The following is a 16068-nucleotide window of genomic DNA, read 5'->3' as shown; positions in this document are numbered from 1 at the left end:
TTGATGTTGAACAGCTTAAGCTGGGATGATGCGTCTCGGTGGCTGAGACGTGCCTTACGATAACTAGTCGTTACTCTGGCTTTTAATAGTGTGCAGCGTTGCCAACCCCTGCTCCTCCACTTTAGCCTGTGACTGACAAGTAACCATCTGGAGTTGACATAGTTGTGCTGGTCATTAAGGGAGTACTGGTTAATTCGAACACAAGTGTCATACTGTGATATTGTGACCTGCCTCGCGTTAACGCGCGACATCCAGCAGACTGGGATGGGATGCCGGCGGAGCAAAACGGGAAAAGCGATGGGAGCTGAATGAGTGTGCTATTACACGATTGCATTAGAGACGTGTTGATTGTCCTCCTGCATATGTGCGGATATTCTGCTGTACCGCGAGGACTCGGATGAGTTTAGGTGACATAGCAGCCGATCAGCAACCCCGGGCTGTCCTCAGCGGACCTGCAGCATTTCATCTGCTGTGGCAGCTAACATAGCCGCTAGCTTAGCTACCGCATCAGCCCCAGCCCCTACCCTACCCTACCCTCAAATAGAGGCACACTGGCATCCAGTTGCCTGGAGATAGCTATTCGTAGCCAAGAACAGAGCGACAAATGGACGGTGCCGAAGCACATCTGGAACAGTCATAACTTGACACCTTTTTAATCTATTTCCGTGCTCCTTTCCTGTTCTTGGTTAACAGCAGGCTGATATTTATCACTGTTTAAATGTCACAGAATGCCCTCACTACAAACACACCCAATTTAGCGCTCTGTAGGTTTTTTGGGTGCTGGTGGGTCGGTCATAAAATGGGTGAAAGACAATTTGCTTAATTGTTTTCATTCATTCTTTGTGACATCATGTTGATGCCTCAGTGAAGGTGTGCTTACTCAGTGTGTGAGCTTCCTGTGCAATTGAACCTGGCGTCTGGGCAGCTGCAGCCACAGTGCGCTGCATGGCTCCAAGAGAAAATGTGTTTGTCTCGTTTCTTTATTCTGTGTGATCAGGAATCAGGCTGAATGTTTGATGGTCTGTGCTTCACAGTTGCACGTCACAGAAGATGGATTCAGAACTGTTACAGTATCTTTCGACCTGTGATTTGCAAACTTCTCTGACGTGTTCTCATTCAAACGTCATGTCATTTTGCATTAACAATGAGATGGAAGGCGGCAAATAGAAGAAGAATCCAAGCTGACTTTTAGTGAGATAAAGGAAAGCATTCAGCTCAGTTTCACTGAATATCTTTTCCCTGGGTCATCAGCACTTACCATGTAGTGGCTGTGTGTATGTGAAGCACTGTCCTACCCAGAGTAAAGTCCGTATGTTTAAAGATGCTGATATCTTTCAAACTATCATGAACAATACTTTGTGATCAAACAAATCCTAAGGTTAACTACAATACAATAAAAGTCTGGATTCCTGGCAGGGTGCTCTGCACGAGTCACTTTTATTAGCGTTCTGTCTTACTCCCGAGATAACGCCTCATCTCACTGATAAAGTGTCAAGTAAATGTTCTGGTTTACTTTGACCACTGAGGGGTGTGCAGCCTGTGTCTTTTGGCCAGAAATGGTCAATAGACTTGTTCCCAGCTGATAGCACAGCTGTGACAACAAGCTAAGTCTGTTTGTGTGACAGCTCTTGCAAACCAGTTTAAAATTAGTGTCGACTCTTCACAGGTTCATTCCAAAAATTGACGAGGTCTTTTTGAACACACCTCCACATTCAGCGATGACCGAGGCTCTTTACATGCGGAGTGCTGGTACTGTTACTCAAGCTTCTTTCACACTTTTAGGAGTGGCTGTAGGTCAGGAGGTAGAGCGGGTCATCTGCTGATCGGACGGTTGGTGGTTTGATCCCTGGCTCCCCCTAATCTGCATGCCAAATATCCTTGGGCAAGATCGTAATCCCGCTGCATCCACTGGAGTATGAATGTGTGTGACTGGTAGTTAGAAAGCACTTAAATACATAGAAAGATGATGAATGTGGCATGTTGTATAGAGCGCTTTGAGTGTGCTGGGAGAGCAGAAAAGCGCTGTACAAGAATCAGCATCAGTCCATGTTGTGCAGTTAGATTGTCTGTTGCTTCCTAGAAAGAACCTGTTTTCTTTTCTTTACACTGGTCATATATTTGGACCAGAGAAAGATGGATATGCATCCTCTGCAGCATTTCTTTTTGCCCTGTGTTAAGGGAGGAGGCATGTTTTTGTAGGTATTAAGTGTATTTTCTTTTTTCTTTCTTCTTTTTTTTAAAATATCACCACAAATGGTAGTTAAAGAGTTTGAGTCTGCTGTTAAAAGTTGATTTCCATTGGATGCGCTTCTTTTCAAAATAACTGAACATCACTGGCCCACAGGAACTTAAGGCTATTTACCTCTAAAACACATGTATAGCCGGCTGCCTTGCATTTAAAAGTCTTGTAGACTTTAAACCCCGTTCCAAAAGTAACCACGGTATCACTGTTACAGGTTTTTTTTATGATGGGTAAATTTAAATAAATGCCCATTAATTTTAAAGGTGACCTGAACTCCACATCAAGTCTTATGTGCTGCATCAAACTCCATCAGTTCAAATAATTGAGTTATGCTGGTGAGTTAAAACCTTTATTTTTCCACTATAATATTGTGACCTGCTGTCTTGTAGAAATGCATCTTCTTGAGTCTTAAAATGTTAAACTTTTCAACTTGCTGTGAACATGCAAGTATCAGTGGAGCTGCTGAACACCACACTAGTATTGAGACATCGTGTTGTTCAACAGTTAGCTGACTTCAGTAGGAAAATGATCAGTTCAGGCCAGTCTGTGGTAAATTCATTTGATTTGACCTGATTTGTAAAGCCTGTCTATATAAAGTCCACAGTGTTTCCCATAGCTGAGGGTGTTTGTCAGCACAAACCAATCCATGAAGAATTTGAGATTGTAGATTGCTGAGCCAGGCACAGATCTGGGCAAAGGTATAGACGTCTGCAGCATCGTAGAGCCTGATAATCAGCACCCATGTTTTCTTATAGATTTCGTCGTATGGTATCAGCACAATACAGAACTTTGCTCTCAGACTAACGGTGTACTTGTGACCCCAAGGCTGTTTTAGAAGGCAGAGCCTTCAGATTCAGTCTCCTCTTCTGTGGAACCAGCTCCCAGTTTGGATCCAGGACATGGACACCCTCTACACTTTAAAGATTAGCCATAAAACTTAGGTAGGGCTGGATCAGGTGGTTAGTTACACTGCTGCTGGCCAAGGCTGCTGGTGGCTCCCATGATGAGTGTTTCTCCTTCACTCTCTGTGTGTCTATACACCACTTTGAATTGAATTATCAGTTATTATTAATCCCCTGTGCTTCTCCAGTGTGAGAGCTCCTATTGTTGACCCTGAGCCTGGTTCTGCTGGACTTCTTTTCCTCGTAAATGCAGTTTTTCCCTTCCCACTATCACTACGCGCTTCCTCACAGGGCATCATCTCATTGTTTGTTTGGATTTTCTTTATCCTACTGCCTTAAGGTGATTGTTGTGATTTGATGCTATACACATAACACTGAATTGAAAACGGAGAACAATGTTCTCCATCATCCACAAATATAAAAGTGTGGAATCACCAGGAGCTGGTCACTCAGCCAATCTAAGCATTCAGCTTGAAGATGCACTGCTCCGGATCTGGGGCAAGGTTCATCGTCTAAAAGGACAACAACAGTGGGTGTGGCAAGGTTGTAGTATCGTACTCAACAAGACTTCAGACAAGACAAGATGGCCTTAATTTGTCCCAGATTTGGGACATTCAGTGTTGCAGCAGAAGAGTGGAAACAACAGATACAAACAGGAATAATGCAAAAAGAAGAAGAGGAAACTGTGGACCATGCAAGTCAGGAGAAATTAACTTATTTTTAATAGATTTGCAAAAATTTGAAGCTGTTTTTTTCACTTTCTCACTATGGGGCGTTGTTTATCGAATTCTGAGGTGAAAAATGAATTGAATCCATTTTGCAATAAGGCTGGAACAGGAGAAAATGTAGAACAAGTGAAGCACTGAAAGGACCAGACTGATCAACCTTTGGACCACCTGCATTGACTCAATGCTTCACCTACGACCGTACAGGACCAGCAGAACCATAAGAGCTGCAGACCTCCATCTCCCCGGCCACCTGCTCTAGCCTTGCCGGTGGAACACCGAGGCCATCAAGAGATCTACCTTCTCCACTGTGGTCCTGGGTCTGCCCGGGGCCTCCTCTTGGTGGGACATGCCCACAGGCATCCTAATCAGATGCTGGAACCACCTCAACTGGCTGCTTTCGATGTGGTGGAGCAGCAGCTCTGTTCTTATTAATATAAACCATGATATTTGATGTAAAGAAAGATTTAACCCCAATTTCACAATAATTTAACCAAGAAACCCGGAGAATTCTCCCAGTAAATTCTTGTTATGATATGAGTCTGAATCCATTTTCTGTGTTTTTGTTAATAATAAAAAATTCCTTATCATATAAAATAAATACAATTCTGCCAAGATATGTAAAAATGTCTATAATTGTGCCTAACATTAATTTATATTTATTTAAATAAAAAAATTAAATTAATGAATTTATTAAAAACTACTGTTAGCACTAAATGTTTCTTATTAGCATGATGCGACTTCACCTTTAAAGGTTTAAACTGACGAGCAGGCCAACACTGCATCTCTCAGATCAGCTGTTCTCTCTTTATTCTTGTTACTGAATCTGTGACTCTGCCCATCATCATTACCCATATGGGATTATACTCAATACATTTCTAAATATATGTGCCTAATCATCTTAGCCGCTATGATGCCTGACAGGAGCTTCCATGTGGTGCTGACGCAGGTTACTCGCCGATAGTTGGATGGGACTGGTCCCTTCTGGAGGTCCTTGGAGATCAGGGCTGTCCGGCCAAAATTCCCGGTGAATTCCCTCAGTGAATTCCCCTTACAGATATGCGCCCGGATCCACCTTTCTAACATTTTTGTTAATGTCATAAAAATTCCTTATCGTCTAAAATAAATAACATTTTGCCAACATATATACAAATGTCTGTAATTATGTTTAATATTAAAATATATTGTGTTTAACAAAATAAAACATTGAATTTATTAAAAATGACTAAATGTTTCTTATTAGCATGATGACTTCACCTGCTGTGACCAGGCCAACAGTTTGTTTCCACATAGAAGATTCAAACTGTTCTCACTTTGTGATATTCTTGTTACTGAATCTGTGACTCTGCCCATCATCATTACCCATATGGGATTATACTCGATACTTTTCTAAATATAAACAATATTTTTTATAATCACAAAGAAAATGTAAGGCTCCAGCATGAAGCAGTGCTCAAGGTTGTGCAGTTTGCTAGCATTTCAGCTTATTTGTGAACTTAGCCAAGAGCGTCTCATTAGTGTTACTCATGATGGTCATTAACACTCAGAAGGATCTTAAAGGTGACGAGAACCTTTAATGTGGAGATGAGATCCTGATATAAGATTCATTTTAAAAGCAGTTAAGAGATTTTGTGTTTAAAACGTTTCAAACGTACTAATATTGTATTTTTAGATTAGCTTCAGAAACAAAGGGAAAAACTGTATCTGAGTGCTGAGCTGCTCGAGGAGTACAGGACACATTTGGTCCTTCAGAACCATGAATGATCACTTTGAGCAGTAATAACAGTAACATCAGTCTTTCAAACTGTTGTTTTTACTTTCTTTGTTGCATCTTTTCTCAGTCAATCAGGTAAACTCAATTATTTTCATTACCATAATTCTTATCTGCACAAGAGACTTTTCATCACTGCTGTGCATGAAAATGTGCAGATTTTTAAAATGTTTTATCTTTCAGAGACAAGAATTTGTCATATTTATCAAAACATTTTCTTAACTGTCGCCCTGCTGGTGTTTTTGTGAGTAATAAAATTAATTAAAAATGAGCTCTATATTTACATGTTTGTGTGTCGGTCATGAGACTTGCTTGATTTGAAATATATAAATATATATAAATCATCAATTTTCATGGAGTGTGTTGTTCATTTATATGCTTATTTGGGTCAGTCGAAGAACTCTTTAAAAATAATTTTTCAATGAATTATTTCAGTTTTTCGTTTATTGGTAATGAGAATTGTTTAGGATCATCTGCCATTAAATAAGATTACAGTTCCTTAACTGTGTTATAATAATACTTTTATCAAAATATGAAAGATCTCGCAGTCTTTGTGAGAATCACCCGCCTTCATCATTCTTTAATCGATGATCAAATATTATGGTCGACAGTATCGAACGCTGCACTGAGGTCTAGCAGGACAAGCACAGAGATGAGTCCACTGAGGCCAGACGAAGATCATTTGTAAGCTTCACTAAAGCTGTTTCTGTGCTGTGATGAGCTCTGAAACCTGACTGAAACTCTTCAAATAAACCATTCCTCTGCAGATGATCTGTTAGCTGTTTGACAACTACTCTTTCAAGGATGTTTAATATGAAAGGAAGGTTGGAGATTGGTCTACGAGGGGTTAAGACGGTTTTGTTTCTTGTTTTCAGTAACTGGTTAACTATTGCCATCCTAAAGGCTTGTGTAGGCTTTAACTAGCTACACAGACAACTTCAGTTTTTCTGATATAATTCTGTTATTGTGTGCAAATAGAAATAATTTATACTTTATAAAGAAAACTATTTGTTTATAGATGCCATGTTGTCTCTGTTAAAACAAATGTTTGGGGCAGTTTGGACAAATGTTGAAGTTCATATTATCCAAAAGCACGTCATTGGCCATAATTCTTACAGTAGCGGCTAAAGCACTTACATGACGCAGCTGAAATGAATAATAATGGATTGCATTTATAGAGCGCTTTTCTAGACACTCAAAGCGCTTTACAATTCCACTATTCATTCACTCTCACATCCACACACTGGTGGAGGCAGCTACAGTTGTAGCCACAGCTGCTCTGGGGCAGACTGACAGAGGCGAGGCTGCCACATCGCGCCATTGGCCCCTCTGGCCAACACCAGTAGGCGGTAGGTGAAGTGTCTTGCCCAAGGACACAACAACCAGGACAGAGAGCCCGGGGATCGAACTGGCAACCTTCCAGTTACTGATGAGCTTCCCAACCCCCTGAACCACGGTCGCCCCATAAATTTAGACTTTTGTCTTTTCAAAGAAATGATGTGAAAATGATTTTATAGGTTTTGTCAAAAAGAGCAATTTCAAAGCTTGTGCTTCATCTGCTTTCATTCAACAATAAAGGCAGTTTGGTGCTAAGCACGGCTGTAGTAGTGTGACATTTGCCTCTGGTCTTGTGTGGACACGAGTGCTGCTGAGCAGGAATGAATATCTGTAAGACTTTATTGATAATATTAGTGTCAGGGGTTCTACTATCAGCACAGTACACGTTTTTGTTGGTTTGTTTTTTATAGTTAAGGACATGACTTTCAGATGCAGTTGGGAGATTTGTAGGCCTGTAGAGAGTCCAGCTTCCTCAAATTCTTTAAGGGCAGACTGCACACCGTGCTGAGACATGGTAGTGCTATATGTAGGATGCATTTCCAAAAGACAGGTGACTCTCTTGCAGTAGCTCATGCCATACTAACTGATGTCAGTGGTTATGGCACTGTTCAAGCATCCATAGTGTAGAAACAGAGTTACTGGTCTCACTGTTTTTAGTGCATAGCTAGCAGCTAGCACCATCGTGATGCTCTGGGAATGAGGACAGGATTACTGATCAGTGGTGGAACCTTTATTGTTTAAAAATAAATGAATAAATAAAAACATTTGACTCTTTTATTTATGAGGACATGATATATAAAAGCTTATGTAGCTCATGTTTTATCAGCTATGATACAATGTGTATTATTCATAGATAACGAGTGATAATGAATTATAGTTTAACTGGCTGTGCTGGGGGTAATGTGCTTCTGTGTTTCGCATGGACGCAGCGGCTCTTCTAGGGACAAGTGGGAGTGGAAGTGGTTTCAACGTTGTGGCTGTGAAACGTAAGAATGAGACCTCAGTAATACTCGGGGCAAAGTATGTGGTTGGAACTGCAAAGCTCAGCTCTGACTTGGTCACACGAAGTCAATACGGCGTCCTGTCGGAGACTACGGAGAGAGAGGGAAAGCGCTGTGAATGCAAACAGAAGAGGGACAGCTGTGTAGTGATGGTGGGGGTTTTAACCATACCAGTTTAACGACTGTGCTTCCCAAGCTGAAGCAATGCATGGTGTGAACATGCTGGTGCCTGCTTGCAAACCTCTCCTGAAGTGCAGCAGACCAGTGATAACACAGAGGCAGGACTGATTAGCGGAAACGATGATTCAGTGTACAGTAAAGTTGAACGTCTTGTAGGCTGTAGCCAAAGCAACAGAGATGATCTCAGCTTCCAGAAGACGCAGATCGAGCAAACTCCTCTGAGTGTCAGCAGCTGCCCGGTGGAAAGAGTGGAAGATCTCCAAGGACCTGAGCTGGTGCAAGAACATCTCCGTGATCACAAAACGGGTCCATCAGAGACCGCACTTCCTGAGGAGACTGAAAGGCGTCTCTCCTCCAGCATCCTCAGGACTTTATACCGAGGCGTGGTGGAGACTTACTGCACATCAGCGTGATGTTCCAGCTGCAGGATGTCAGACAAGAAAGCACTTCAGAGGATAGCTGAGAACGTCACCGAGTTTTCCTTCCAGGACCTCTTTCAGAGCCTCTGCAGGATTGGGCCACTGATCATCATGAAGGACCTCTCACGCCCTCCACATATTCTTTGAACTGCTGCCATTAGGCAAACGTTCTGCAGTATAAAAGGCAGCTCTAGATCAACAGCTGCCTCCCACAAGCTTTTCGAATGCTGAACTATTGATTACGATATGTACAGTACAGGAGTCCTGGTAGTTTTAATTACCTGTAATTCTCACACAGTTATTTAATTATCATCATTATTATCATTACATTCATTTTCCAAGTGACTATTTTATATCTGGGATGTATAGTTTGGCGTTTCAGGTCATTTTATGGAGTAACAAGTAGTGTAACAAATTACTTTCTCCAGCGAGTAACTACGTAACTTATTGCATTACTTTTAAAAAGAGTGTTAATGTGCAGTACATTCCTTTTGTTGATTGACAAACCAAACACTGCTGATTGGAAATAATTGTTTAATTAGAAATAACTATTTAGTAAAGTGTAATCAATACAAGTTCACAGATGATTTTAAAGTGAAACAGTTTCCAGATAAATTGTCACGATGAACGATGGAGCTGCCCTCACTGTCTCTTAGAGCTTTAGCTTTTTAGTACTGTGCACTTTTAGTTTTAGCAATTGAATTGCGCTCATCGTCTCAAGTTGCAACTCCCAGCAACGCCACCTGCTGCTTTAACGCAGCTCTGCTTTGCGTCATGGCTACATGCTGTGGGCAGCCGAGTCGAACACTTTGGAACAGTCGAGTCGTAGATGGAAGCAGCTAAACCTGCAGTTAGCATCTAAGCACTGAAGTCACAGAATGTGTCAGTTTAGTAAAAGGCAGTTGAAATGTCACTTTAAGGACATTGAATGCAGTTTCACAATCACAAGGTGAAATCTTGGAAAGTGAACTCTGACTTAACCATCTGGAGGTGACGTGATGAAACGTTTCCAGTGAACTGGGTCAGCCTACGTTTAAATGACAGGTACTGGAGGCTCTCTTTTACGAGGCGTGTTCATCATTATAATATCCAGCATGAATCTCCGTTCAGAAATATGATGCATGTGCTAAGCTGCTGCTGTCTCTGTAGGTCTATGGTGCACACATACAGGGTCTCACACCCTCAAAAGGTGTAGTTCAGGACGTAAAGGGGGTCAAAGTTTGTGGTTTGATCCCAGCTACTCGTGTGTGTGTGTGTGCGCGCGCGCGTGCGTGCGTGTTGAAAGTGGTTAAAGGCACAGAATAAAAAGAGCTGTGTGAATGTTTGTATGGATTCCTCTCAGTTTACCATCACGTCTTCATGCTTCATGTGTGATTCTGCCCAGTAATCTGCAGCCACACTTAACAGGTGTGTTAGACACCTGCTGTCTGCTCAGCTCTCTGAGCTTCCTGTCCGTCCTCCTCTCAGTATATGTGCTGGTAATTTGGGCAGGCATGTTGTTGTTGCGCGTGGTCCTTCCACCTGTCCTTACTGGTACTCTATTTTTTCAAAAAGAGATGAAACATGTTGCAAATTGATGCTATGTTAGATCTGTAACTTTATATATTTGGCAAACCCCTGGACAATATAATAAAGGAGAAATATATCTATTAAGAATTATGCTGCTGATTGCAGAAAACGATTGAGAAGAAAAAAAGGCAGCAAGACTACAGTTAGAAACAGATTTGTGGATGAAACGACCTCAGAATGGTAGTTGCTTCTTTTCTGTGTTATTTGTTTTATTTTGATGTTTTACTTTTCTGTTTTTTTCCTTAAAAGTTTTAATAAAATCTCGTTTAAGACTTTCATATCTTTTCCATCTCACTTGAGATGAAGAGATAAAGTGAAATGAAAAAGAAATAAATGCACCTTGAATTATTTTTTTACTGATGCTCAATATTTGAATTGAATCTTTTAATTAATTTTCATATATTAATACATTAAATTTAATGTTGACCATTTTTACATTTATGTTACCAACACTAGTCTCATGAACTACATTAGCTAACTGTTGTTAATCAGCTAATGTTAAAATTACTGCTGGTCTCTCAGCCTCACATACATACCAGCGTAAAAAATTACGATGTTCATTTCTGTCAAGCACTGCTGTATGAAATGTTTCTACCTGCTAGTGTCATGTTGCAGTTAACAGCCACAGCTGCCTCCTTCAAAAGACCTGGCCTGCTTGGATTGGCCTGGTCCTTTAAAGGATGTAGTCCCTAAATTGGGACACACCTCCTGACCGCTCCAAACGTGTCTGGAAGTGCGGCACCAGTGCAGGCATAGGGTGGTCAGGGTGGCCAGGATTCTGCATGCGGTGGCCACGTCCGCCCCACCCTGACCCTCCGCCATTGCTAGTCGGTACCAGAGGTACCAGGCATTTACTGATAAGTCCTGATGTTATGCAACCATCTGTCACCAAGTGGACATAAATCACTATTATTGCTAGTAGACAAAACATTAGATACAAGGGGCAGGAAGAAGCTTTCCCTTAGCGTTGAGGTGAGGAAGAGTCATTCGGGAGGGGCTCAGAGTGGAGCCGCCATTGTTTGGAAACAGATGAGGCAGTCAACTCATGATGTTCCAAGCATGTCCTACCAGGAGGAGGCACGGCGTAGACCCGGTGTCCGCTGGAGAGATCGTCTCTATTTGCTTGTCTGGGAACGTTTCCCCGGATAAGCAAGGAAAGCTGGCGAGAGGGAGGTCTGGGCTTCCCTGCTAGGCTGCTGCCACCGCGACCCAATTTCAGATAAGCAGAATAAAGTGGATGGTAGGGCTGGGCCATATCATACCGTTCACGGTAACACCGGTGTAATGTTAGGCAACGATAAGAAAATGAAATATTGCAATAGAATATGGGTAAAATGCGCATGCGCAGTGCCTTTGTTTACATACGCATATGGCGAAAAGCATGGCGGCAACGGAGAATGAGAAGGGCGGAAGCGGATCGTTGAATGAAACGATGAACCAGAACTGGTTTGTAAAAATGCTGCAGCTTCACTGGTGTGGAACTGGTTTAGCTTCCGTCAGATACACAACAAAGCACTATTTTTGGTAGCGCATGCTAGCGGGCCGTCGTTATTACCGTGTTATTTGGAAAATACGACACACTTAAAATCAATCCTTTGATTTTTCTGAAAGTCGACAGAGCCCCTTATAATCCCGTGTGCCTTATGTATGAACTCTGGTTGTGTTTACTGACCTCGAAACAATTTTATGTACACGGCGCTCGAAAATCTGTCAAATGTTTCAGTACGACTTTGCTAAGCTACGAACCCGCACCGCTTGATGGATTGTCGGAGCATTACGGCTATCGTAGGCGGAGCCTCGCGGAGTGATACGTACAGTGCTTCAACATAATATTACCGTATTGTGTGTGTTTAACCTCTTTTTAAGTGTTGTGGATATTACACATGGTTATGCTGAGGACATGTCGACCAGTTTCCACTGGAAATGCCTTTTGGTTAAACTGTCAGACAGGAATTTGCACTGTTACATTTTTATATAACTTTAATGCACATAAAAACAGCTGCTTGTTTAAGTGAAAATACATTGATGGGTTTTTTTGCACTAATAAAGTTGTGGAGTTGTAAAGTATTTTGTGTCAATTATATCGTCAGTTATATCGTTATCGCTAAATTTCAAATGTATATCGTGATAAATATTTTTGGCTGTAGTGGATGGATAATTTATTTTTCTGTTTTTTTAGATTTGAACTTTTATTGAACTTGTTCTCGTGAACTTTGGAACAGCATGCGTCGTTCATAATGTACATCACAACACGCCACACTGTAAATTTGTCATAGTACAGAACAGAATACAAACATAGTTCATAAAATTCTAATAAGATTGAAAAGTATTTGGTGTGAGTATCTTTATGCCTGAACACAGCCTGAGCTCTCTTCAGGAGCTTAATATAATTTCTTTTAGTCTATACAAATGATACTTTAGGCTTTTTAAAGGACATTCAAAGCTCTAATTTGGATGTTTCTGCCTTTTGCTCTGTTCTCTGGCAAGATGATCCTTCAATGATGTTTAGATCCAGGCTCTGGGGAGACAAATCCATGACTGATCGTTCCTTTGTAAGTTTGTCTGTCTAGGTATGCTTTTCTTGCATTGGCAGTGTGTTTGAGATCATTGTCATGCTGAAAAAAATGAAGCTGTTTCCAACCAGATCCTCTCCAGGTGGTATTGCATTCATAATTCCATCAATTTTCACAAAATTCCCAACATCACAGACTGAGATCAACCCAAACCCTGACCTGTAATTCACACACCGCTGCACCACGCTCTGACTGCTCCGTTCACGGGTGATGCTCACGAAGATCAAAATATAAATATTCCCTCTCTTATTTAAGCGATTCTGTAAACTTGCCATACGATAAAAGTATTATTATAAAACAGTTTCATGGGCTTTTTATTCTTATTTAATGGCAGCATGATCCAAAAATAAATCTCATTACTGACAAACTGAGACCATTAATTAGGAAAAGATTTTTAAAAGATCTTTTCTGATTTACCTAAATAAATGAAAATTAATGATTTATATATTTCTCATGACCGGCACACAAACACGCAAATGTAGAGCTCATTTTTAAATTGTTATTGTTACCAAAAATTACTCACAAAAACACCAGCAGGGCGACAGTTAAGAAAATGTTTTGATAAATATGACAAATTCTTGTCTCTGAAAGATAAAACATTTTAAAAATCTGCACATTTTCATGCACAGCAGTGATGAAAAGTCTCTTGTGCAGATAAGAATTATGGTAATGAAAATAATTGAGTTTACCTGATTGACTGAGAAAAGATGCAACAAAGAAAGTAAAAACAACAGTTTGAAAGACTGATGTTACTGTTATTACTGCTCAAAGTGATCATTCATGGTTCTGAAGGACCAAATGTGTCCTGTACTCCTCGAGCAGCTCAGCACTCAGATACAGTTTTTCCCTTTGTTTCTGAAGCTAATCTAAAAATACAATATTAGTACGTTTGAAACGTTTTAAACACAAAATCTCTTAACTGCTTTTAAAATGAATCTTATATCAGGATCTCATCTCCGCATTAAAGGTTCTCGTCACCTTTAAGATCCTTCTGAGTGTTAATGACCATCATGAGTAACACTAATGAGACGCTCTTGGCTAAGTTCACAAATAAGCTGAAATGCTAGCAAACTGCACAACCTTGAGCACTGCTTCATGCTGGAGCCTTACATTTTCTTTGTGATTATAAAAAATATTGTTTATATTTAGAAAAGTATCGAGTATAATCCCATATGGGTAATGATGATGGGCAGAGTCACAGATTCAGTAACAAGAATATCACAAAGTGAGAACAGTTTGAATCTTCTATGTGGAAACAAACTGTTGGCCTGGTCACAGCAGGTGAAGTCATCATGCTAATAAGAAACATTTAGTCATTTTTAATAAATTCAATGTTTTATTTTGTTAAACACAATATATTTTAATATTAAACATAATTACAGACATTTGTATATATGTTGGCAAAATGTTATTTATTTTAGACGATAAGGAATTTTTATGACATTAACAAAAATGTTAGAAAGGTGGATCCGGGCGCATATCGGTAAGGAGAATTCACTGAGGGAATTCACCAGGAATTTTGGCCGGACAGCCCTGATCTCCAAGGACCTCCAGAAGGGACCAGTCCCATCCAACTATCGGCGAGTAACCTGCGCCAGCACCACGTGGAAGCTCCTGTCAGGCATCATAGCGGCTAAGATGAACAAGCACATGACTCAGTACATGAGTGGGGCACAGAAAGGAATTAGCAAGAATACCAGTAGAGCAAAACACCAGCTACTGGTAGACAGAACAGTCATCCGAGACTGCAAGACCAGGCTGACCAACTGTGCACTGCCTGGATTGATTACAAGAAGGCCTATGACTCAATGCCCCACACCTGGATACTGGAATGCCTAGAACTATACAAGACCAACAGGACCCTGAGAGCCATCATCAGGAACTCAATGGGGATGTGGCGTACAACACTAGAGGACAACTCTAGCCCATAGCACAAGTCACCATCAAGTGTGGGTGTTATCTAGGAGATGCTCTGTCCCCACTGCTGTTCTGCATAGGCCTGAACCCCCTCAGTGAGATCATTAACAAGACTGGCTACGGATACCGACTACGGCATGGAGCAGTTGTCAGACACCTGCTGTACATGGATGACATCAAGCTGTATGCCAAGAGTGAACGAGACATGGATTCACTGATTCACACCCACAGGATACACAGCAACAACATCGGCATGTCGTTCGCATTGGAGAAGTGTAGTTGGATGGTAATGAAGAGAGGGGAGGTAGTCAGAGCTGAGGGGATCGAACTACCAGAAGGCAACATTGCAGACATAGAGGACAGCTACAAGTACCTGGGGATCCTGCAGGCAAATGGAAACTACGAAGACCCTGCTAGGAAAGCTGCAACCACTAAGTACCTGCAGAGGGTCAGGCAGGTCCTGAGAAGTCAGCTGAACCGTAAGAACAATATCTGGGCCATCAACACGTACGCCCTTCCCATGATCAGGTCCCCTGCTGGGATAATAAGCTGGCCAAAGGAGGAGATAGAAGCCACTGACATCAACACAAGGAAGCTCCTTACCATGCAGGCTGTACGCTGTGCAAAAGGAAGGAGGCCTGGGACTGGTGAGTGTCAGCACCACAGTCCAGGATGAGACGAACATCTGCTCAGTGAATACCTCAGGCAGCAGAAACCCAAGAAAGAGGAGCAAGAGGAGGAACCATCATGGAAGGACAGGGCCCTGCACGATACGTACCACCAGCAGATCGAGGAGGCGGCTGGCCTCCAGAAATCCTGCCAGTGGCTGGACTGAAAGACAGCACAGAGGCACTAATCATGGCAGCACAGGCAATCTGTGTGTAGGGGATGCTCCCTACAGCACCTCCTGGGTAAGGTGTTCTCTCCTATTGGGAGAAGGCACTGGGGTACACCCAAACATGCTGGAAAGATTATATCGGATTGCCTGGGAACACCTCAAGGTTTTCTTGGACAAGCTAGTGGAGGTAGCGGGCAAGAGGGAGGCTTCCCTGCGTAGGCTGGTGTCCCTGCAACCTGACTTCAGATAAGCGCAAGAAAATTGATCAGTCTCAATTGATTAGTTTTTGGATATTTTTAATATCCAAAAAAACGAATATATTTGTAATAGTTTAATCTTTTGTCGTAACATTTTTTCATATCATATTTAACATTAGTGCTGCACAGTTAAAAAAAAAAGTGGTGGCATCAGGGAAAGCAACCAGAAGCACTGTCCACATTCAAATCCAATGCTTTGACTTGTTTCTTTTCTTTTGGCAAGGATGGGACCAAGTAGGTGGATGTGACATAAGATTTTCAAGTAGTGTGATATTATAAGTAAAATAGTCTGGGAATACTGTTAGTATGAGAGCTCATCTCAAGCACCACCATCCT

The 16068-nt window shown here is 41.5% G+C and overlaps 1 protein-coding gene across 1 annotated transcript in view; it reads left to right on the top strand.

Annotated features, from left to right (window-relative positions):
• The window catches only part of dyrk1b (dual-specificity tyrosine-(Y)-phosphorylation regulated kinase 1B), a 64169-nt gene that overhangs the window by 925 nt on the left and 47176 nt on the right, over nucleotides 1–16068 (top strand). The gene's annotated exons all lie outside the window — the stretch shown is intronic.

Source organism: Neolamprologus multifasciatus, chromosome 11 (genome assembly GCF_963576455.1).
Source record: "Neolamprologus multifasciatus chromosome 11, fNeoMul1.2, whole genome shotgun sequence".
Classification (NCBI taxonomy): domain Eukaryota; kingdom Metazoa; phylum Chordata; class Actinopteri; order Cichliformes; family Cichlidae; genus Neolamprologus; species Neolamprologus multifasciatus.
This window is presented reverse-complemented; position numbering and strand designations above follow the sequence as displayed.